A 23,374-nucleotide genomic window follows, 5' to 3' on the forward strand; every position below is an offset into this window, starting at 1 on the left:
AGCTCTAATGCTTCATTGCTATGACAACGAAGGCATTTACTTAACCTTTCTGAGCCTCAGTTTCCTCATCTGTAAAACTGAATTATTGGGAGAATTAAAGAAATAATATTAAAGAAATAATATACACGAACCACCTGGCTCAGGCCTGCCCTCAAGAAATGAAGGCTAATTATTATTATTAACAACAGTTACAGCCAATAACTATAATCCCAGCATCACTGGTTCCTCCTGTCTCTTTTCCCCGCATCTTTGCAAAGCTGCCCCTGGGCTCCAGCAGGGACCGTGGCTTCCTGTGGCCCCCCAATGGCTCTGCCCCACATGGCCGCAGCCCCTGCCCTGGGTCCCACGGGCCCTGTCCCTGGCTCAGCCCGCACGTCCCCACCATCTACCCACGCCTCCAGCAAATAGGACAAAAATGCACATCCACCCCGCTGTGATGACATCGAGAAGTTTGCTAATGAGAAACAAGTTGCCTGCCATGCTCAGGGCAGAGGGCGGAGGACAGCTTCCCACCACAGCCCGAAGCCACGTTCCCCAGGGGGCACAGGGTGACCCAGCCGGAAGGTGGAAGGACTTCTCCGCCTAGACCTCTCCTTCTGCACCGAGGCCCTCGGCAGTGCCCCTCCTCTGCACCCAGAGCACAGCCCTTCCTGTTATGGGGCACCGGACCCGCCTTCGGCGTGGGCAGGAGGGCAGCCAAAGCCTGAGTCACTGGGAGGGGACCGCTGGGCCCTGAGTTGTGGTCTCCATGGGGAGGGCTGAGAGGACAGGGAGGAGTGCAAGACCCCTCCCTCCCACCCAAACCCCTGTAGCCCCACGTGGGGTGAGCTGGCGCCCCGTCTGCAGCCCTGGAGCCCTCCGCAGCTGCCTCGGCCCACGCCGCCCTTCTCCCGTGCCCTGCACTGATCCAGCCAACTGCTCCCTCAGGGCACCTGCTCCCGGCCTCCTTTTAACAACCCACTTCTCTGTCCTCAGCATCACTAGTCCAGCAGGAAAACAGAGGCCCGCAGAGGACTACTCACTCACTCCAGGTAGCAGGGCCCCATGAGGACCAAAGGTTACTGCCTTGGACTTTGGGTGGAGCTGGAGATGCCGGCTGGAAAAAGGGGACCATCCCTGAGGCCTAGTGGCCCGGCGTGTCTATCTGCAGCCTGGCCTGTTGCCTGCCATGAGCTTGCCCGGAGCCCTTTGTCCCATGCCCAGGCCACCCCATCTCCAGCCTTGGCTTCACGCCCTGGCTCTTGCTGCCTAGGTCAAGCGTCCACCCCACCGCATGCTGGGTCCTCTGATCCTTTGGGACGCTTTTCTTGAATACCATGACCTCAGGTTCTCTGCCTGCCTGTGATTCAGGGAGGCTTGCACAGTCCCCTTGAGGAGGGGCGGATTTGGACACTGCGGCTTGGTTTCCAGCACACCGGCAGGGGACCCTCCCCACAAATTACTCTCACATACAACTGCCCTCTTGTGCACCAGGTGGGGGCCAGCCATCCCACCCCCCACGCCTGCTCTCCGGGCTCAGAACCCTGCTGTGTCCTCTCAGCTGTCAGCACCAACCCTGCCCACTCTAGCCCAGATAGGTTCTGGACCAATCCTAACAAAACCAAGAAACGCATTAGTCTTAGGGGAAGGGTGTGGAATCATCCCCCCTTTCCAGGGAAGGGAGATCAGCCACCTCCCATGGGATCTTAGACACTATTCTTTCTAAAGAACATCTTAGATACTCCTTATAAGAACCTGTAAAATTGGTATTTTCTCTATTTTGCAGGTGAGAACACCGAGGTTCAGAGAATTCTTAGACTTGCCCAAGGCTGAATGGTGAAGCTGGATGTCAAGCCATGTCTGTTTGGTTCTATAACTCCTGCTTTTTGTACCACTCTGGGCACTCTTAGGCCCGCCCACTCTCTGTCTCCCCCAAGCCTCTGCCAACTTGGCCTTGCCTTAGTTTCCCATGTGGCCTTTCAGTGCCTCACTGGGAATAGAGCTTTTCCTGAATCCCTTCCAATATGACTGAAGCCCTGACGCACCCTGTAATTCTTGGTAGACCCTCTCCCTGGTACTGGTCCCTGGTACCCAGGTCCCCCAGAGCCCAGAGGGCCCCTGCACCCTATTGGCTGACCCCCAGTGCCATGCTGTTGCTGTCCTTTCTGACTGTCTTCCTGCTCTTCTGGCCCATCCAGCAGATTGGACCTCCTTGGAATGGCACTGGCCCAAAAGAAGGCTAATTTGCTATACTCTTCTGGATGCTGGCCCTGTGACAATAGGGTACCGCCCTCAGGGCCCCACCCAGCAGCTGCCTAGCCATTCTCTCCCTTTTCATCCCGGGTCCCATCACCCTTGAGGGCTGAGCCTGCAGGAGTCACAACGAGCGAGGGCAGTTTCTGACTCAGCCCCCGGGTTCTGAGTCCGATGCCGCTTCTCTTCTCTCCCCCAAGCAGTCCCGTGAAGGCTGCCAACCCTGCCCGAACATCTGGGTCCGTACACTTTCCAGGGCGACCTTGCTCAGGGAGTGGGGACCAGGCCTGATCAGAAACAGCCAAGGACAAATGTGGAGACTGGGAAGGTGGTCTGGAAAGGCTTCTCCAGAGGGTGTGGATGCAGCAACTTGGTGGACAGCAGCTGGCAGGCCTGGGTCTCCTGGGCCTGAAGGGAAGGAAGACCCAGGGATGGAGGGGGTGGGGAAGCCAGGAGACACCCTCACCTCCCGCGGAGCTGCCTGTTTATATTCTGTCTGTTCACTCAGCCTTTTCCAGACGGCTGGCCCAGCTCCCTCACATGCTGGTGTCGTCAACACCCTCCCTGTTGCCTGGTGCTCCCACGGAGGGCCACTGCTGTCTGTGATGGCTCTGCCACACCCCACAGCCAGGGAGAAAGCACTAGAAGCCGGAGGGCCCCCGGGAGAGCAGGGTACCTAGAGACCTCACAGCCCCTCCCACTGGGGGGCACTCCTCAGATTTCCTCTGCTTCTTCCGTGTGAGTTTTAGCTCTTTCCCCGCATCTGTTACTCTACACCTACCTCGTCTCCGAACGTCCAGGGAACGAAGGCTATGAGAGCCAGGGCCACTGCACTGCCACACACAGGGAGAGGCAGGAGCAGAAGCCGGCATCCTGCTAACGGGCATCTCCCAGAACCCAAAGCCCTCCCTCCCGAGGGCCTTCAGGCGGCAGGGAGCCCAGGTCTACGTCAAACAAACAGCCCCGAGCCTGGCTGAGCCCCTTCTCCACCAAAGGCCGGTCTCCTGCGTTTCCCGTGCGGCTTTCCCATCCCTTTGGGGACATCCTTAGTCAAGGACTGCCAGGACGGGAGGAGGGAGGGTTTGGGTGAGTAGAACAGGCCACTGGCTCTACCTACATCACCCAGGGATGCAGGAGCAGCTATTTCCTGGAACAAGAAAACGGAGAGGCCCAGAGACAGGCTGAGGAAAGACAGAGACAAAACGACAGAGAGACACAAGCTGGGGGAGACAGACAGAGAGACAGAAAAGCACCAAGAGGCCCAAATTGACACCACATGGCCTTTCTGCCGGACTCCAGGGCCCAGCAAACAAGGTTGTGTGCTGAGTCAGTTGCCATGGTGACAAACATGCAGGAAATATCCAAGATAACTAGAATAGTGGCAATAACATGTGTTTTGGATAAAACCTGCTCCCCACCCCATCCCCTCCAAGATATTCATTGCATTACTTGGGATAAACTTGGCTTTTGCACAATCACCTTCCCTCAGAGACCTGGGGTGGGGATTCTAAGGTCATTGGGTGAAAGGAATGGCTGCCTTAGAGGACCAGATGGACTGGAACAGACTTTTGCTCTGGAAAAAAAGGATACATTTTGTGCCTCTAACCTCACTTCTGCCTCTTGAGTCTAGATTTGGGTTCCCTTATCCTTCTGCTCCAGAACAGAAAGGCCCAGAAGAGTCTAAATTCCTGTTGGAGGTCACATAGTAAGTCTAAGGGTGGGAGAAGGTACTGGGGGTTCTTTACAAGCCCCAAAGCATCCAACAGAGTTCAGTTTCCATGATGGAGACAAAGCAAAAATGAGGGCACATGAGGCACTGTAAGAGCCAGACACCCTGGGAATGCTGGCCCCTCCACTGGGGTGACCCCTGCCCTCTCTTCCGAAGCCAGGGCAAAAATATTGGGGGGAAAGAGTGGAGAAGCAGAGAAGGAGCAGGGGTTCTTTGGGGCAGGTGACCCAGAGAGAGAGGAAAAGGACAAGTTTTCGCCTGGCAGACACACAGGAAGGAGATCTGGCGATGCCGCCTGGGGATGTGAGAAGGCTGAGGTCACCACCAAAGACCCAGCTGGAAGGCAGTCAAGTCAGCCCCTTCCTCCTGCCAATCATCAGGGGGCTCTGGTTCCCCCACACATCTCCGGGTGACTGGCAGAAAGGATGCCAGGGAAGGAACTCAAGATTTCGAGTCAGGCCCTGCCTGCACCTGCTGCTGGTACAATCTCAGGCGGGCCCCAGGGCAGGGCAACCTCGGTTCCGGCCTCTGTTGGGTGGAGCGAAGGATCACTTATCTCACAGGGGCAGGGCCTGTGGGAGCACATGGCACAGTGGAAAGCCCTGTGTTCAAGTTGCTGATTGCCGTGACTCAGGAGAGAGGAGTGGACGGGCCGAGGGAGCAAAAGTTCACGTGAGGAGACTTTCTGGTTTCTCTAACGACATTATACCCAGATTTTCCAATCTAAACAACCAGCTTCAGTTGTGATTTCCCACCTTGGAAAGTTTCTAGGAACTGATCCTTGATAGAAATGGGTTTGGGAATGGTCCACCTGGACACAGTGGACCTTGCTTGGTTTGGAACATTCCCCTTGGGAATGCCAGAACCACGCTGTGGCCTGGGGGGAACCCAAGGGAGTTCTACCTACTGACCCTTGTCAGCGAGCATCATGCCAGCCCCTCCTGCGTGGAGGTCTGTGCCGAGCCAGGCCTGGCAGTGGTCTTTAAATGACCCTCCAGGCTCAAATGAGGTAAGTGGCACCAGCTCCCTTGGGAATGTAGAGAGATCTCAAATTGAGACCAGATTTACTTCCTCTTTGCTGTTGGGAAGAGCAAAATCCATCCCAAATTCAAAGCTTTACTTTGGTACCGTGCTGGAAGGATATGGAGGTGAGGCGGAGACAGGTAGGAGAAAGCAAGCAATAGCTCAGCCCTTGGTACCTCGCTCACCAAGTGACAGCCAAGCAAGGGGAGAGGTTGTCTCGGCGGGGGGGGGCGGGAAGAATCCTATTTCCCAGATCTGGGACTAGGGCCCTAGAGGAGCAGGGGCCTGCCAGCTGAGCAAGCAGGGAGGAAGGCAGACCAAGGCTGGGCCTGGGCCTGGGCCCCCCATCCAGGCCCTGGTTCCGAGGGAGGATGGCAGGAGGTCTGCCGGGGGGGAGCATCTCCCCCCTGGCTACCTTCTCAATATCTGGTTTCACTCTCTCCCCTGCTTTTTCCACACTGATTCTCTTTGGCCCTGGGGTGATTTTTCCAGCTCTTCATCTGTTTCTAGGTGGCACCAGCAGGAGAGGCAGCCTCAGGGGCAGAGGCCTGACTCTGGGTGTATGTGTTTGTGTGTGCTGGGGGCAGAGGTGGGTGGTGGGGAGTTGGGTAAGGAGGAGAAGGAATTAGTAGCCCCGAGCCTAGCACTTATGGTCGCTTCTCTGTCAGGAAAGCCACAGGCTGATGGGAGCTAGAGAAGGCTGGAGCCTGGAGGGGGCAAAACGTGCCCACCTACCCTCTTTCTTCATAATTCCTCTGGGCTTTTGAGAGGAACACAGGTCAGCCGTAGATTACACAAGAGCCTTAACCTGAAAAGGAAGAACCCGGTCTCCCTTTTCCTACCTGACAGGCCCAGCTGGGATCCCAGCCCAAGCACCCTGGGGCTGTGAGCAAAGCACTGAGGCACGAAGCCTGTCTGGAAGACTCTGGGTTGTGGAGTCCATGGCCCCGGGGTGGGGGCACAGGGCAGGCACTCACTCTTCTCTGTTTGCCAAGGATCTTTCTCCCAGGGGATTAACAGGGCCTTCCTGCCACCCCTCTGGCTGGTGCAGGAGCCAGAACACCAGCCCTGGCTGCCAGCCAGCCTGTGTTTGGGGGGCCGTGCTCCCTCAGAGACTTGCAGACTTATTGCTGGGGCCTTAGGGCAGGGGGAGGAAGGGAGATGTCTCTGGGGAGTCCCTGGGGCCACCCAGCTGGGAAGTACCAACCCTGAACTCCAGCCAGCTCCAGCTTCTGGGGAAACAGGACGGCCTGGCCTGCGGCTGATGGCGGACAGGGAATCAGGAGGGTCTCTTGTGGGTTTGTCCCCTTTCTCTCTCTCTCCTGAAGTCAGAGAACATGTGACCAATATGTAACCTGGAAGATGGAGGGTGGGGGGCTAGGAGGCTGAGGCCAATCTTAAGCTAAGGGGTGGGAGTGCTCTCTGGCGGGGATGGGAGTGAGATGAGACCGGAGTAGCGGGACCTGCTTACAGGTCCCACGGGATGGGAAACAGCTGGTGTAGGTCTCCAATTCCTGAAAGAAACAACACAGATCTGCAAGGAAACTCTGAAATCACCCTCATTCTATAGATGGGGAGCCAGGTGAGGCCCGACGAGGTGAAGCAACTCGCCAAAGGCCATGCAGTTATGGTCAGTGGAGCCCAGTTTAGAACTAGCCGTTCTGTCATTATACCCCAGTCCCTCCTGGTTCTCCTCCACCTTCTCTCAGGACCCTGACACCAGGAGACCCCCAGCAAGAAGGGATGATGGGGGATTAGCAATTCTATGCGGCTTGGGTGGAGGGTCGGCAGTAGAGCAGCTGGTGAGGAAGGTACACCAGAGCCTGTGGGCCTGAAGGGGGCGCTCTCGAACCAGCAGCACCGTAAACGGGGACCCTTCCGAGGGGCCCCAAGACCATCTCTAGTTGTACGGAGCCTGAACTTGTCTCTCCCTTGTCCTTCCCTGGGCTCTTTTAAGTAAACAAACACGGCACTCAGGCAGCTCTCTGTTGGCACACATCCCCGACTTAGCAACCGCTCCTGGAATAAACAAACACTCGCACGCTGCACGCTTTCTCACGTCTGTGCCCCCTGACGTCCGCGGAGCCCCCGCAGGGCCCCAGCCTTAACAGACAGTCTACTTTCAGCATTGTGGCTGAGACTGCCACCTTCCGCCAGGATGCTGGGACCATCAGGGACCTCGGGGTTTGGAGACCCGTCCCACAGGCTCCATCGAGGCCCGCTCTGGCAGCCCCAGTCCCAGTCACTTCTAAGAACCGCAGAGGTCAGCCCTGAGGACAGCTGGACTGTGAGGGCACCTTCAGGATGATCGAATAACTAGTTCAACCAACGGAAGCCCTGGGAGAGAAGATGACTTCCCCAAGATCTTGAGAATGGGTCTTCCAGAGGTCGGATCAGAGCTCTTTCTTCCTCCCCCAAAAGGCCCCTGCCAATCTTCTGGGTCATTTTCACTCCTGGTGGCCCTCTGTGGTCAGGATGTTTCAAAGGGGACAAGCATCATCCAGATCCAGCTGAATCTCAAGAAACAACAAGTAGATAGCAAAGTCCCTGCCTCGTTCTGGAATGACGTTCTCCACAAGGCCTGAGCCACGTGGAGGAAGAGTCCTCACCGTGTTGTCACAGTGGCCTTACCTTGGAGCTTCCCAGGAGCTGCCTTGTCTTATGCTTGGGAAGGACGGCTTCCTGTGACAACCAGCTCACAGCTGAGCGCCAGGCACCTTACCAGTAAGTCAGATGGGAACATCAGTTACCTAGAGCTTGAGTTCCAGTGGGGCAACAGCAGAGGCGAAATCACCTTAGGCCAAAGGGACTGGAGATGAACACCAGGGAGTTGTGTGGGTTTTTTTGTTTTGTTGTTTTGTTTAGTTTTGTTTTTATTTGGCTGCGCTGGGTCTTCAGTGGCGGCATGCAGGATCTTCGTTGCCGCGTGCAGGATCTTTTTTTCAGTTGCGGCATGTGAGATCTTTTAGTTGTGGCATGTGGGATCTAGTTCCATGACCAGGGATCGAACCTGAGCCTCCTGCCTTGGGAGCTCCCAGTCTTAACCACTGGACCACCAGGGAAGTCCTGGAGCTTGTGTTTAATACATGAGAAAATCAAGGTAACTGAGGGGTGGGGAGGCAGTGGTGTTTAACCTGCGTTGAAGCCTAGAGCACACGACAGGACTAGCGGACAGGCCCACAGATGGAGACCAGGCCTGGTGGCGGGCAGAGCACAGGGCTGTAAGCGCTAGCACCAGGCAGATCTGGTTTCAGGTCTCGGCCTTTCTGTTATTAGCTGAGGGACAGTACACAAGTTACCAAACTTCTTCTGTCTCCAAAATTCTCATCTTAGGTGATTGCTGTAAAGATGAATCAAATACTGTATATTAAGCCTCCGGCACTCGCTTTGCTGCCATCCACAGTGATGGGTGACAATGGCACGGGTTTCAATCTCAGCTGTATTCCCCTTTATTGTATAAAAAAATTAACTGAGTTGAAACAAGATCATATGTGTGAAGTGCATTATAATAAAAATGACCAACAAAATTGACGCATTCGCATTTAAAGTAGTTTCACTATTCGGATCAATCTGGCCCCAGTGTATTTCTAAAGTCCAAGTTTTCTTCATCAGTGATTACGTATTGTTACTAGAATCGCTATCGTCAGATACAAGTGATCATTAACACAGCAATCAAAGCTGGGTTTAAAATACTAGCCCTGTTGTCAGAAGCATGTTACTTGTACTTGCCATGTGACTTTGCCCTAATGACAAACAAACAGCCATGGAGGGATAAGAAAGCCACAGAAGGTGGGCCTGTGGCTCCAAAGTTCAGGTGTGAGCTCTCCGACTGCCGGTGTGGGGGACGAGGACCAGAGAGTGTTGACCCACCCATCCTCTGTCCCCGTGTGTCCCTGATCGGCACTCACAGGCCTTTTCCAAGAGTTCCCTCTGTTCTCTGTCTCCTCCGGCTGCCTGGTCCCTGAGCTGCTGTCAGTGTGAGCAGACGAGAGGGTCTGAACTCAGGGCAGGGAGACTCAGAGCAAAGCAAGGAGGCCCTGGATTAGGTGGCAGGCATGCTCAGAGCACTGGGTCTACGTGGGAAGTGCTCAGATCAGGGCTGGGGGTGTGGCCTAGCCTGGGGTGCACACCAGAGCTGAAGGCCCAAGGCAGACCTACTGGCCAGACATGTCTGGGAACCAAGCATCGTTGAGTGTTGCCAGCTACAAGTCTGCAAGAGTCAGGAAGCAGAACTCTTAGCCAGGAGACCAGGAAACCGGGCAACAGATCTCAGAGAGTCTGGGCAGGGGTGTGGGACTCTAGCAGTGAGAAAGGATTTTGACTTGGGAGAAAAGACTGGCTGAACTGGGAATGTGGAAATATTCACGAAGTGCTGGCCTCAAGGCCCGAGTTAATAGGTAGAGGCCCATTAACTTCAAGCACTGGTGGGCTAGGACAGGGTGGACAGTGTGGGAGGCAGTTCCTGGGAGCTACCCTGGAACCCCTGCACTGAGTGTTTATCAGCGTGAAGGACTGCAAACAGCAGCATACACATGCACATTTAATTAGGAGCATGGTTCACCCCTCTTCTGAGGCACTTACTAGCTTGGGAGAGTTTATGGATCCCTCTAAGTCTCAGTTTTCTCATCCTTAAAAGAGGGATAACAACACCTACCTCATAGGGTAATTGTAATTGTGTGAACTAAATCACATAATGGGTATTAAAGTGCTTAGCACTCCGCCTGGCCTTACTAAGAGTGCTTAACAAAAGCTAGGCATAATTACCAATTAAATATTTATCAAGTGCCTATTATAAGGCCAGACCTTGCACTTTGTATAAGAGATACAAAGATGAAAAGATCTGGACACTGCTCTCGAGAAGCTTAGAAGTAAAGAGGTTAGACAGAGCCTCCAACTTCACACTGGCACTTACAGTGAGATCATGATCCCCATGGGGGCAGGTACAAGTGCAGCAGAGGCAGATGAGGGAAAGAGCGTTCCAGTTCACCTTAAGAAATCAGGGAAAGCTACCAGAAGGAGGCAGCGCATGAGTTGCACCTGGGAAGATGAATAGGCGTTTTCCAGGCAGACAAGCCGAGAAACAGGAACACAGGCAGAGGAAGGAGCAAGTGGAAAGATGCAGAGCCGTGAGAAACCCGCTGCGTCCCGGGAGTTAGAACAATGAACTTCAGTGTCGCTGTAGCATAAAGACGAGGAGTGGGACTGGACTGACAGAAACCGGATCCCATAGGATTTTTTGTGCTAAAGAATTGAGATGTTACCCTGAGAGTGATGGGAAGCCACTGGAGAAGTTGAAGTGAAGAACTGAGGGACAAGATTTGGCTCATAACAATCTCTCTCTTGCTGCCCTGTGTGGTATGGATGGAGCACAGACAAGACTGGCCGAGGGGAAACCAGTCGGGAACCTGTAGCAATAGCCATCAAAAAGTGAGTGCTGGGCTTCCCTGGTGGCGCAGTGGTTGAGACTCCGCCTGCCAATGAAGGGGACACGGGTTCGTGCCCTGGTCCGGGAAGATCCCACATGCCGTGGAGCGGCTGGGCCCGTGAGCCACGGCCGCTGAGCCTGCACGTCCGGAGCCTGTGCTCCGCAATGGGAGAGGCCACAGCAGTGAGAGGCCTGCATACTGCAAAAAAAAAAAAAAAAAAAAAAGTGAGCGCTGCATATTACACGATTTCTTTGATATGAAATACATGAAACTGGCAAACCTATAGAGACAGAAAATAGATTAGTGTTTGCCTAGGGCTGTTGGGGGAAGTTGGAGAGAAGTAGGGATGACCTCTAGTAGTTATGGGGTTTCTTTTTAGAGTAATGAAAATGCTCTAAAATTGAGTGTGAGAATGGTTGCAAATATTTGTGAATATACTAAAAACCATTGATTTGTGTACACTTTAAATGGGTGAATTGTACGGTATGTGAATTATATCAATAACTCAGTACACTTGTTATTTATTTTTTAAAGGTTAGAAAGAAGGTAAATCATGAGAATCCTTTCTGTTGTACTTTTATAACCACACCCACCTTCTTCCCACCCTTCCCTATCCTCAATTCTATTCAGTGGCAATCGCTAGTCTGCCCTCTATTTCTAAAATTTTGTTACTTGAAAAATGTTACATATAGGGAATCATACACCATGTGACCTTTTGGGATTGACTTTTTTCACTCAACATCATTTCTTGGAGATTCATCCAAGTTGTTGCATGTATCAATAGTTTGTTTTTTCTATGTATTACCCTTGGTATGGGTGTACCATAATTTGTTTAACCATTCACCTGTTGAAAGACATCTGGGATGGTTCCAGTTTGGGGCTGTTAGAAATAAAGCTTCCATGAACATTCATGTACAAAAAAAAAAAAAAGAAGAAGAAGAAGCGAGTGCTGGACTAAGACGGGAGGGGGGTGGAGACGGGGTGTAGAGCAGAGGGGAGGGACGCTGAAGAGGTTGAACTGGCAGGACTGGGTGACTGATTGGATGCTGGAGATGAGGAGGAGGCCCTGGGGACATGTTGACACCCTCCTCCAAGGTAGGGGTCTGCAGAAAGGTGAGCAGATTCAAAGGGAGAGAGAGTCCCGCTCAGGAGTCCTGCTTTATCTCAGAGAACTTCAGGTGGAATTCGGAAGAGAGACCTTGACTGGAAGTGCAGATGCAGAGTCAGGGGCCTGAGGGTGTAGCTTAGCCAGAAGTGGGGAGTGTGTAGAGTGAGAAGGGAAGACATGGAAACCCCACCAACATGTATGGATCTAGTTGGGGGGAAGGCGGCAGGGGGCACAAAAGACACTAAACAGATTCCTCCAGAGTAGTGGAAAGAGAGTCAGGAAAGAGCAGTACCCCACAAGCCAAAGGAGCAAAGCACGTTAAGACTGAAAGGTCGACGGTATCAAATAACCACTGACAAGTCCAGTAAGGGAAAGACTGAGGAGCGCCTACTGGTGGTGACTTGGGGGAGTGCACCCTGGGTTGAGGAGTGAGTGTGAGGTGAAGCAAGCGATGACAGGTCACTCTTTTGAGAAGCTTGATCAAGAGGGAAGATGTGTGGCGTCATAGCTAGAGAGGGACTGCGGGTACAAGGTAGGTTTAATTTTTATTTTTTAACATGCGAAGGACTTGAGGAAGTATATATGCTAAGGAGAGGTGGAGTTTGAAGATTCAGGGGGGAAAGAGGAGGAAATGGGACAGAGGACAGAGGAAAAAACAGGATCCCAATCACGTTTCCTGTGCCTGAAACACTCCCTCTTATCTCCGGTCAGGTTCCCCAGGAAACAGACTTTGAGATTTTCTTGGAGAATTACTGGGGCAGGAGGGGTGGGGGAGGGAGGATCTTGAGGACAACACCTGCTGAGTGAGGGAGCCAGGAGGCAGGCGTGGCAGCCAGGAGCGGCAGACAGGAGCTGAAGGTGATGCAGTTAGCAGAGCATCCCTCATGAGGAGGAGGGGCGCGGAGGCAGGCAGGTTTGCAGAGAGTGACAGGCATGGAGGAAACTGTCTTGATGGACTCTCCCCTTTTCTTTGCAAAACAGAAAATTGTTGAGAAAGAGGGCTTGGGGTCTTGAGAAGACCCCAAGAGTGGTGAAGGTCTGGAATGGCTGTGGCAACTCACCTGATGGGGTCTCTGTGTACTCTCTCGGATGCAACAGAGATCAGATGCCATAAATCTGTGGTGACACCATCTCCTGGGCTGGGTGATTTTCCGTAGTAGGGCTCAGAATCCCAGAAGTACAAGCAGAAGGGGAGCTGGGGGTGAGATGAATTGAGGTATGTTTCTGGGTTTTTGGTGTGCTCCCCAGGTAGGCCTGGGGGAGGAGCCTGCAGGTCACGCCTCTACTTGAAGCTTCCTTCCATCTCTTGGGGTAGCTGTTTATTTTGTTTTGGCCAACTCACCAATCCAGGAGTTGAAAAAAAGCAGACTACATATCAAACCATTCCCAGAGTCAAACATTAGGATAACTTAGAGATCAGTGAGTCAGATACATGTGGATTACATTTTCTTCTAATGACACGCTTGGTTAGAAAATCCTAGTCTGGGATTTGGGAGTGATGCGTGCTGTTTGGGACGCCCATATAATTATGAAGGGGTAAAATGTACGTCCGTGTCCCAGTCCTTGAACACTGACAAGGTCTGAACACCTTCATTCAAGACTGCATAAATTCCCATGTCTGCAGACCACTGGAAACTTCTAGGAAACCTCTCATGGGGCCAGCCTGGGGTAAAAGAGTCCCCATATGGCTGGCTTCTGCTACCCTCACCCATCCTTCTGTTTAAGTGGGGTGACCTTGAGGCCACAAGGCAAATGCCAAAATGGGCTCAAGAACAGTAAACTCAAGGTAAGTGCTAACTACTTTAGGGTTAATAAGCCCAAAAAGGAGGATCCCCAGGTTAGGTGAGGTGCTTTTCTGGAATCAACAAGTTTGAGGTGAGTGTGGAGAAGACGAAGTGAGCGTTTTGTCAGGGACAAGACCATCAAGAGACGCAAGTCCTCGGTCCGGCTCTGTGACCTTAAGGAGGTCACTAAGGTGTCTGTCCCTTCGGGCTTTTGGCGCCTCCCCTGAAGAAATAAAGGTTTGGAATGGATTCAAACCTTAGGGTCCTTTCCGATCTTACTTCTCCTGTTCTCTACCCTTCACACCTCAATTTAAACTCATCCTTTACTCCCTCTTCCATACGAATCTTTCTTCTTCCCAAGGGGCATGAGGGCGTTTGGTGAGCTACACAATCTTGGCCTTGTCTTCCTGTCTCTTGCTGAAACTTCAATCGGTTCTCTAAGATATCATCCATCCATGCGTTCATTCATCCATTCATTCAGCAAAAGTTCAATGACACCAGTTTCCTTCCACCACTCTAGCTAGAGCTGGGCGATTGACACATGGCAACCTCCTGGGGACGAAAACAAGAAGTCCACCTGGGGCATCGGATTAGGATTAGACTATGTTCAATTAGACCAGGTTAGGTTAGGTTAGGGGCTGGCCCACTCGGACCCCAAACTTCTTCCTACTCAGCCATGTAACGGAGAAGTCTCTTTTTCTAGCCCTCATGTCCCCTGCTCTTACCTCAAGGAATAAACGTCCCCATTCTTGACCCCCTAGTGAGGATGGAGAGGGAAAAGACTTAGGCAAGGGCAGTGAGGCTTGGTGTCAGGTGGCAGTAGCTGGCAGCTCTCCGGGGCTTGATCTCAAGGCCACATTCCCTCAAAGGAATGATGGTGGGAGGGGAGCCAGCAAGAGATCCTGGAAATGGGATGCCGGAGCTTTCAGGATGGACGGCGTCCCACAACAGCTGTCCTACAGATGGGGAAGAGCGTTTGAACCTTGAGTTTATATTTCTAGAAAAACTCCCCTGCCCCCTCTCCTTCTCGGCTCACTCCCTTGCTGTATTAAGGGGCTTTTGTGAGGTTTAGAAAAATAAACAGAATCTAACCATAACTGTCTGAAAGTGCTAAATTACCGAGGAAGACATAACAGTTAGCTGTGCAAATGAGGCCTGGGTGGAAGATGGCCAGCACACTGGGTAGCTGGGAATCACCCACAAGATCAGTGGTTTCCTACTCCCCATCCTCCTCTGGGGTGAGCTGACCTTGGTGAAGCTTGTGGCTTCTCTGGTGGCACTGAAAACTGAGTCCAATTGTCTATAGAGCTGAGCTTTAGGAAAGGGGCCCATCCACCCTAAAAGCAGCCACACCCCCAGGCTTGAAAATATCTGGCTAATGCCATCTAGTCTATTCTCGCCTTTCCGGGAGGATGGCGCCTCACTCATCCTGGTTGGAGGTGAAACTTTTCTGTTTAAGAGGTGACTTTCATGGTCTTCCCCTAGAACCTGTTGGAGTGGGTGCGTGGGGGTAATGATTCAAAAGTCTTGCCGTGTTAGAGTTGAAAGGCATCTTAGAACACTGGTCCAACCCTTCACTTTACAAAGGAGCAAACAGGCTCGCGGAGAGGAAGCCACTTGCCCGAGGTCCCTCAGCTGGTGAGTGACAGAGCCGGGACTGGAACCCAGGTCTCTTCAACCCCAGGAAAGATGCACTTTGTGCAACAGCCAACTTCAAGCCTCCCCTCTAACTGCCCAATTCCTGTTTCCTTCAAAAATCCTGTCCCGTCCGTAGTTTTCCCTGAGTTCTGCTCCATGAATTCGTGTACTTTTGGCCAGTCTGCCAATATAGCTTCTATAGTTTCGAGCCCCAAGACTTAAAAGTCCAAGTCAGTCTGCATTTATGGAGCCCCTACTGTTTGCCAAGCACAGCATTAAGCACCAGGAACACAAAGATGAATAAAGCATAGTCGCTGTCCTTAAAGGTTTACACTCGTCCAGCAAGGGAGCATCTGGGGTTCTTTCTACAAAAAACCTGAACTTCCCCTGTCAGTATTTTCTACCCCTAAATCTTCAGGAGGGGCACAGGGTGGGTTAGGAAGTAGAGGTTACCTGGTTAGGCTGCCATCTGTAAGGTGCTCTTCTGGTTCCGGAGGAGAGAAATCCCACTTCCCCACACTTCAGGATATATGAGAAAGAGAGGTTTCTAGTTTTCTAATGGATTTGGAGTCAGAGATCCTGGATTTGAATCATAGCTCTACCTTTCACTAGCTACTAGCCCGTAAGCAAATTATCTAACCTTTTTGAACCTCAGCTTCTTCTGAACCAAGGATCATGAAACCCACCTTATAAGACTGTTACACAAATCAAATCAAACAAGTAACTTCCCCAGGCCCATGCCTGGCACACAGGGAACCTCACTAATGCTACTCTCCTTCCTTTCTCCTGAGCCCTGGCCTCTATGGCGGTGTGCCACCCCTGGCATGATGCTTTCTGAAGGGTTTCAAGGCTTTTTTTGAGAAGTTCACTGTTGATTCCCCTCCCAGGCACGAAAAGGGGTTGACATCCACCTTCTTCCTTCTCAGAGTGACTTTCCACCTCATGTCTGCCCAACGTAGACACTCAGACCCTCTCTCAACACAGCACCCCTTCCTGCTGGCCACATTCCCTCACTTGAGTCCAGCGTTGCAAAGGAATGGGTCGCCCTGATCTAAGCCACAATTCTGTTTTGAAGATGTAAAAATGAAGAGAAGGCATGTGGGAGATGCATTCCCCCAAAGAGAAAACTCTCTCCTCCTTGATGTGTCATGGAAGACACATAGGATTTAAAGTCAGAAGACACGTGTTGGACACCCAGCTCTTCACTAATTGTCTGTGTGACTCTAGTCCACCGAGCCTTGGTTTCCTTATCTGGAAAAGGGGAATACAAAAGCTGATTTATTTAGTTGTTGTGAAGATTAAAGTTGAAAAGACATATGAACAATCATAACAAAAAGGAAAGTACCGGAGGGCTTCCCTGGTGGCGCAGTGGTTGAGAATCTGCCTGCTAATGCAGAGGACACGGGTTCGAGCCCTGGTCTGGGAGGATCCCACATGCCACAGAGCAACTGGGCCTGTGAGCCACAACTACTGAGCCTGCGCGTCTGGAGCCTGTGCTCCACAACAAGAGAGGCTGTGATGGTGAGAGGCCTGCGCACCGCAATGAAGAGTGGCCCCCGCTTGCCACAACTAGGGAAAGCCCTCGCACAGAAACGAAGACCCAACACAGCAAAAATAAATAAATGAATTAATAAACTCCTACCTCCAACATCTTCTTTAAAAAAAAAAAAAAAAAAAAAGGAAAGTACCGCATTGATATTACTATTACTTTTCCCCTCCTGTTCCCCTAACACATCTCAGGGAAGGACAGTCCTGGATGAGGAAAGGCAGTTTTCTTCTTGCAAAGCCTCCGAGTCCCACCTCACCCTCTCCAATCAGAAAGAGCAACATCCTCCTCTCTCCGCTTGAGCTGGGGGAGGTAAGGGTGGATCCCAGAGTGGGGAGCCCAGAGCTGTCTCCTTCTCCATCTGTCTACAGGGGAGTGCTCTTGGCAAGGAGCAACTCTCCAAATGCCAGAGGTGAAATCCATCACCAGGGCCCTAAACTGAGATAAGATAGAGGAACGTAAATCAAGGATCCCTGAGATAAGAAGGCAGCCTGGGACCTAAAAAATGCAGCTCTCCTGCCAGCTGCCCACTTCGAGGAAGTTGCAAAGCAGAAGGCTGTGCTAGGCGGGGAAGAAACCCAGACCCTGGGCCCTTCTTAGAAAAGAAGGAGGAACCCCAACCTTCTCTCTCCCTCTTACCAAGTCCCAGCCAGAGAGGAGGAACAGGCATATTTACTGAGTCCCTCTCAGCAAAAACAAAAACAAAAACAAAAACAAAAAAACTGTGAGGCCATCCACTGGCATCAGAGATTAAGGGCAAAGGTTTGGGGGTCAGGCAGCCTGGGTTCAAATTCTGACTCTTCCTGTGTCATCTTGAACAATCTACCTCATCTCTGTGAGCATCAATTTCCAACAGGGATGAAAATTGGCGCTCTGTAATGCTACTTTACTGAATGGTTTTGAAGACTAAATATGATCCTTTTTGTAGAGCATTAGTAGTAAAATGTCTGGCACATAGAAAGTGCTTAATCAATAGTAGCTATAGCTATGCATCATATAGTTATATATAAGACTGGTAGTGATCGAGGAAACCAACACCTCACTAACTGTTTATCTCATTCGTATAGTCATCATTTTCTAATTCTCTGAATGATATTCCGAAGAAACAAGTCTGGTTGCGTGTTATTGAGGAATGGACCATCTCCTTGCCAACACTGCCCAGGGTTTCACACGAACATCACCATATGTAAAGAGCTCCTTCTCCCCCACCTCTCCCCCCTAAATATGTGTGTTTAAGTACATGTGTGACAGAAAATCGTTAACAGACACCTAGAGGCCTAAGACAGGGCTCCAGGGAAGGAAGTGGCTGAGAGATACCTGGGAGGAGAGTGAATACAATGGGTCCCCTACATGAGAACGAGTTCCGTTCCAAGAACGCGTTCGTAAGTCCAACAAAGTTAGCCTAGGTACCCAACTGACACAATCGGCTATGTAGTACTGTACTGTAATAGGTTTATAATACTTTTCACACAAATAATAACCTAAAAAACATAAAAAATAAAGAAAACTTTTTTTTTTTTTGGCCACACCGTGTGGCATGTGGAATCTTTGTTCGCCGACCAGGGATCAAACCCACACCCCCTGCACTGGAAGCGCGGAGTCTTAACCACTGGACCGCCAGGGAAGTCCCAAACACTTTTAATCTTACAGTACAGTACCTTGAAAAGTACAGTAGTACAGTCCAACAGCTGGCATCCAGGCTCTGGCATCGAGTGAACAGGCAAGAAGAGTTACTGACTGGAGGAGGGAGAGGAGGTGGGAGATGGTAGAGCTGAAGGACTGACAGAGGGCAAGCTGCAATTTCACGTGAACTAACTTACATGATTGGACATGCGAACACATGTTCGCATCTTTGAAAGTTTGCAACTTGAAGGTTCATCTGTAGGGGACTTACTGTAATGACCTAGGCAGGCGCCCACACAGGCAGAGGGCTCATTTCTGCCTCAGAAAGAGGCCCTCATATCCTTAGCCATCCTCTCAGCCGTGTGGTCATCTTTCCCTCCTTGGTTATCAATCAAGGTATAAATACTTAATTTGTGCCTGGGTCTGGAGGATGGTGGGAGAAGTTGCTACCTTGGTCCCTGATCTAAAGGTGCCAATCTGATTCGAGAAGGAGCTGACAAACTTGAGATATTTCAGGGAGTCAGGGAACCCAGGCTCAGTCCCACAGAAACCCGTGATAGAGTTTAGCTGGGTTCATAGGGGGAGCGGGGGCTGGGCAAGTACTGGAAGGCCCTGAAAGGTGGGCAAAAGCATGTGGATGGACTGACACAGTCAGCCAGGGGGACTCTTTATGGTTTCTTGAGCAAGGAAATTGCACGATGGATGTGGTGTGTGGGGTGAGGCGGACTGACAGACCGTGTAAGAAAGTAAGAGTGTGGGACCTAAGTTCAAGGCTTGGGTCAGCCACTTAATAGCTGTATGGGTGACACCAGCGAGTCATCTGACCTCTCTCTTGGGTTTCCCATTTGCAAAAACAAAGCCTAGCTTCCAGGTTTGTCGTGAAGCTACCAGGTGACATATGTAAGGCCACTTGCTACAAATGTATGGATTACCATGACTGCAATGGGTGTGGGGACGATGTGCCCTGCAGGACGGGGAACTAGCTGGGGACAGGCAGGCAGGGACAAGGGCAGGGATGCGAGTGGGGAGTTCTGGAATCTGCTTCCTCCCGCTGCCTTCCTCTGCTGCGGGCTGGGTAGAAAGCGTCCCGTCCTGTGGACTTGAACCCTCTCTTGGGCTAAAACTGACCGTAAGAGGCAGACAGCTGAGCAGATCAGGGAGTGACAGAACGTGAGTGGATGTACAAATAGACAAGATGAACGATTCCCATTGTATACACAAGAGGCTTTGCTAACACTCAGCCAATTAGAAAACTAATCTAAACAGCCACCAGCTTCCAGTCTCTTCAGAGCTCCTTCAAACAGCTGTTTAGTCTGCACTTGCTGCGGCTCCCAGCAAGTGCCCTGGGTCTGCTCCTGGGTCCGGTTCCCCACTTGAGCCTCAGGGGCTCCTCAAGAGCAAAGGATCGTGTCTTTTCCACCCCCTGGACTCCCTCTAGGGTCCCACTGCTGTTTGAGCTGTGCTCCTGTGTCCCCATCTCTGAAAGCCCTGCCCGGTGCCCCAAATACAGGGACCGGTCTAGCCCTGCCCATGTTATATATTGCCCTTCATCTGGGAGACAGGGAATGACGGGATAGGAGCAAAGGCTTTGAAGTCTGACAAATTCAAGTCCAAAACCTCCTAGATCTCTCGCGGCTGTGATCTCTCTGAGGCTCTGTTCCCTAACCTAGAGAGAAGATAGGAATCGTACCTCCTAAATAGGGATTAAAAGCAAGCATATATAAAAGAACCTAGCACAGTACCTGGCACACTATAAGCGCATGTAAGTACACTCCATTTGCCATCACTGTTATAACCGTCATTATTGTTGACTGTGAGTTGCCTGAGGGCAGGAAACCATTGGACTTCGGGGTCAGGCAGACTCTCAGATGGTCCTGGACAATCCCTGTGTCCTGGTATTCACAGCCCTGTGTAATCCCCTCCCTTGAGCCTGGGAGGGCCCTGTAACTTGCTTCTAACCAATACCATATGGCAAAGGTGATGCAATGTCACTTCTATCATTAGGTTACATGAAGTTGTGACTTCCAACTTGCTAGGCAGCTCTGTTGCTTCCAGCTTGTGCGCTGCTGGAGAAGCCCTAAGGCGAGGGCTGAGAGCAGCCTCTGGCTGAGGATAAGCTGGCAGCTGAGGCCCTCAATCCAACAACCTTCGATGAACTGAATTCTGCCTGCTATCACGTGAGCTTGGAAAGGGATCCTTCAGACGAGACTCCAGCCCTGGTCAAAGCTGTGCTCAGACTCCTGGCCCACAGAAACCATGAGATAACGGGTATTGTTTTAAGCCACTGAGTTTTATGGTAATTTGTTGCACAGAAATAAATAACTAATATAATTTCTTTGTGTTTCTAGCACAGCACTTGGCACAGAGTAGCAGTCAAGTGTGGGCTGAGTGGATGGATGAATGAATGGTGGTTACAGGTAAACTCATCAGGATCTGAGAAAGGTCTGGCTGGGCTAGACCCAAAAAGTGGGCTCTTCCCCAGACCTGCTACCTATATCTTTTGTTCCTTTCTCTCCCTCACCTATGACCCGAGGTCCCTCTTCCGTTCTCCAGTCCTTGGGACCTTTCCCTGCCTCTAGTTCCTGAGTTTAGTCATTCTCTCTGAATTTTTATTTTCTTCCTTAAAAAACAAAAACAAAAAACAATCCAGCTCTCTCTAAAATATCTGACCCTGGTGAACTGAATAATTTCTGATGGAAAGCAGTCTTGTCCAGAAGCCTCTTACCCACCCTACTTAGGAATGCGGTTGCTGCAGATATTAAAACAGACCTGCAGACATCTGCAATGAGTGGGGAGCTCGTGCCAGGAATGACCTCAGCCTGAACAGCAGGACTTTTACCTATGAAAAGCTGCTGCTCTGGTCTGGACCACAACAAGACCCTCCCTTCTCCAAACCCTTCCCCTTCAAGGTACCCCATGCTGCTCCCCTAGTTTAATGCCTGAGCCATAACTTCCTGCCCAAGGCTGCTACAAAAGTCAGGAGGGCGGTGCCATCAGGCCCGCTAGAGAGGATGCTGTGGGTCCCTTTGTCCAAGCGGCTCCAAGTGGCTTTGGCTGAAGCATGTGGCCTCATGGCTGGCAGCCCCCCTTTCCTCTTCTCTCCTCCTGACCCCACTCTTCCCCTCCAGACAGCTGAGAGGGACCCTGTTCAGGTGGAGAGGTATCAGGCTTCATTCCCCTGCAAGAGGCACCCTCTCAGGGGAGGCCAGGACTCTGGGAGCAGAAACCAGACAGAGTCTGGAAACCCTCATTCTGAAGGCTTCTCACTGTGTAGCTGTGTAGCTGAACTCCCACCCGGGCCTTGAATTTTGCCCTAATTCAGCTCCTGTGGCTGAATCTGGACATGTCCAAGATGAAGCAGAAACCCTTGTCAATGATCGGATTTCCCTCTTCTGCTGAGAAGCTCCAAGAACTAGGAGAATCCCAACCTCCAAACTCAGCAACCTAATCCTTGACGGTCCCGATAATCATGATAACAACTAATATTTGCCTAACCCATTCCCGTATGCTAGGTACATTTATATATGTTAGTTCTCACAAGAATCCTGCAGTATTTTTAGCTCCATTAACAGATGAATGAATCGTGGCTCCAAAAGACTGTCATGTTTTCCCAGTTAAATAGTGGACAAGACTAGGAATCTAAACCACGGTCTGTTGACCCAGAGCCCCGTGCTCTTCCCACTGCTGGGCTCACCTTGCCCTGCCCCCATCTGTAATGCTCATTCACCTCTAATTTTGCATCTCATTTGTGCGTTGATCACTTTATGTTGAAATGGACACACCGTATTGCCCAATTCCTGCCCCTTTCACCTTAATCTTGGCCCATGCCAGCCTCTAGAAAGCTGGATTGAGTGGCTTCATCCAAAGTAGCCTTGGCCTGACCCCTGGCCTTCAAATCTAGAGACCCGGGTTCGAAATTCTGCCACTGCCACTAATGAGGGGTGTGACTTTGAGCAGGTTACCTCACTTTCCTAGGTATTATAATGTGAAAGGCACAAACTGGATGCTCTTTGAGGCCACTTCTTGCTCTGAAACTGTATGTTCTTTGACTCAGTTTCAGGTTGGCCTCCATCTTGGGGAGGGACAATTTCCCAAGTCACTGAGAAAATGACTCAGCCCGTTGCCATCTGGAGCTTGGGCTGGGAGTAGGGAGCACTTAGCCAGCTGCTCCGAAGACCACAGGAGGATGCTGTCCCCCACTCCACCCCAGCTGGTCCCTCCATTCTTGGCTCCTTTTTCCAGCCTTCCGTGACATCAATGTGATCTCTTTCAGGTTAGAATACAAGCTCTTAAAGGCCTCTGTCCTTGACTGTCATTGGCCCATGATTGCTGCCCCACCCGGGTACCACGCCAGACAGGCTGGCACTCCACTGATCTCACAGGATGTCTGTGAGCTTGGGATGAAGGTTATCCCAATCCCCATGCTTGGGGAGACCCGGGGGCCCTGCAGCTGCCCACAGCTGTCCGGCTGAACAATGCAGAGTCTGTCAGGTCTCCGGCTGAGCCTCTTTTAGAGGATATTCGGGTTGCAGTGTTAACTGGAGGCATCTCAGCTGCTTCCTGCTCCTTGGGTCCCCGCATAGATTCCTAAGCAAAGACAATCCATCCAGTTCTGTGTCCAATCACAACCCCAGAAGTTGGGGGTGGAGCACTGAGGAGCTTCATCATCATCACAGAGCAAGGAGACAAACTTCCTAGGCCGGAAGGGGCTCCCAGGGTCAAGTGCGCCCGGGTCTCTTCCTCCAGGCACAGAGGCAGAAGCGTGGCTCAGTTTCCAGAAATCTTTGGATGCTTTTGTGGCCTCCTAGGTTACTCTTTCAGAATTTAATCACTGACAACCACCCTCCCCATAGTCAAACTATTTGCACAAACTACCTGTGCAACTGACACTAGTTCACCCCTCCACATCGGCAAGACGTAGCCTCCTGCCTGTCTCCCGAGCTCAGCTCTTCCTTCATTACCAAGCGCGGCAAATGCTGTGCCCCAAGCATGCCCACCTGCCCCCATTTCCACAACACCCTTAGTCCTTCTCTGGACTTCAGGTCTCCAGTGTAAGACTTATCTTCTCCCCAGAACTGCTATGAGTGATACCAGGAGACTCTAGCTAGTCTGTTCATTCCCATGGTTCTTTCTCTGCTGCTTCCTCAATGCTAAGTGCTTACTTGATCATTTTTGCCAATGCACTCAGCTTCGCGGTATCTTCTCTCAGTTTTGTTTTCATGCTCATGGCAGTGTCTGTCCCACCCACTCATAAACCGGGAGCCC

Source organism: Mesoplodon mirus (genome assembly GCF_964341445.2).
Source record: "Mesoplodon mirus genome assembly, chromosome: 7".
In the NCBI taxonomy this organism is placed as follows: Eukaryota; Metazoa; Chordata; class Mammalia; order Artiodactyla; family Ziphiidae; genus Mesoplodon; species Mesoplodon mirus.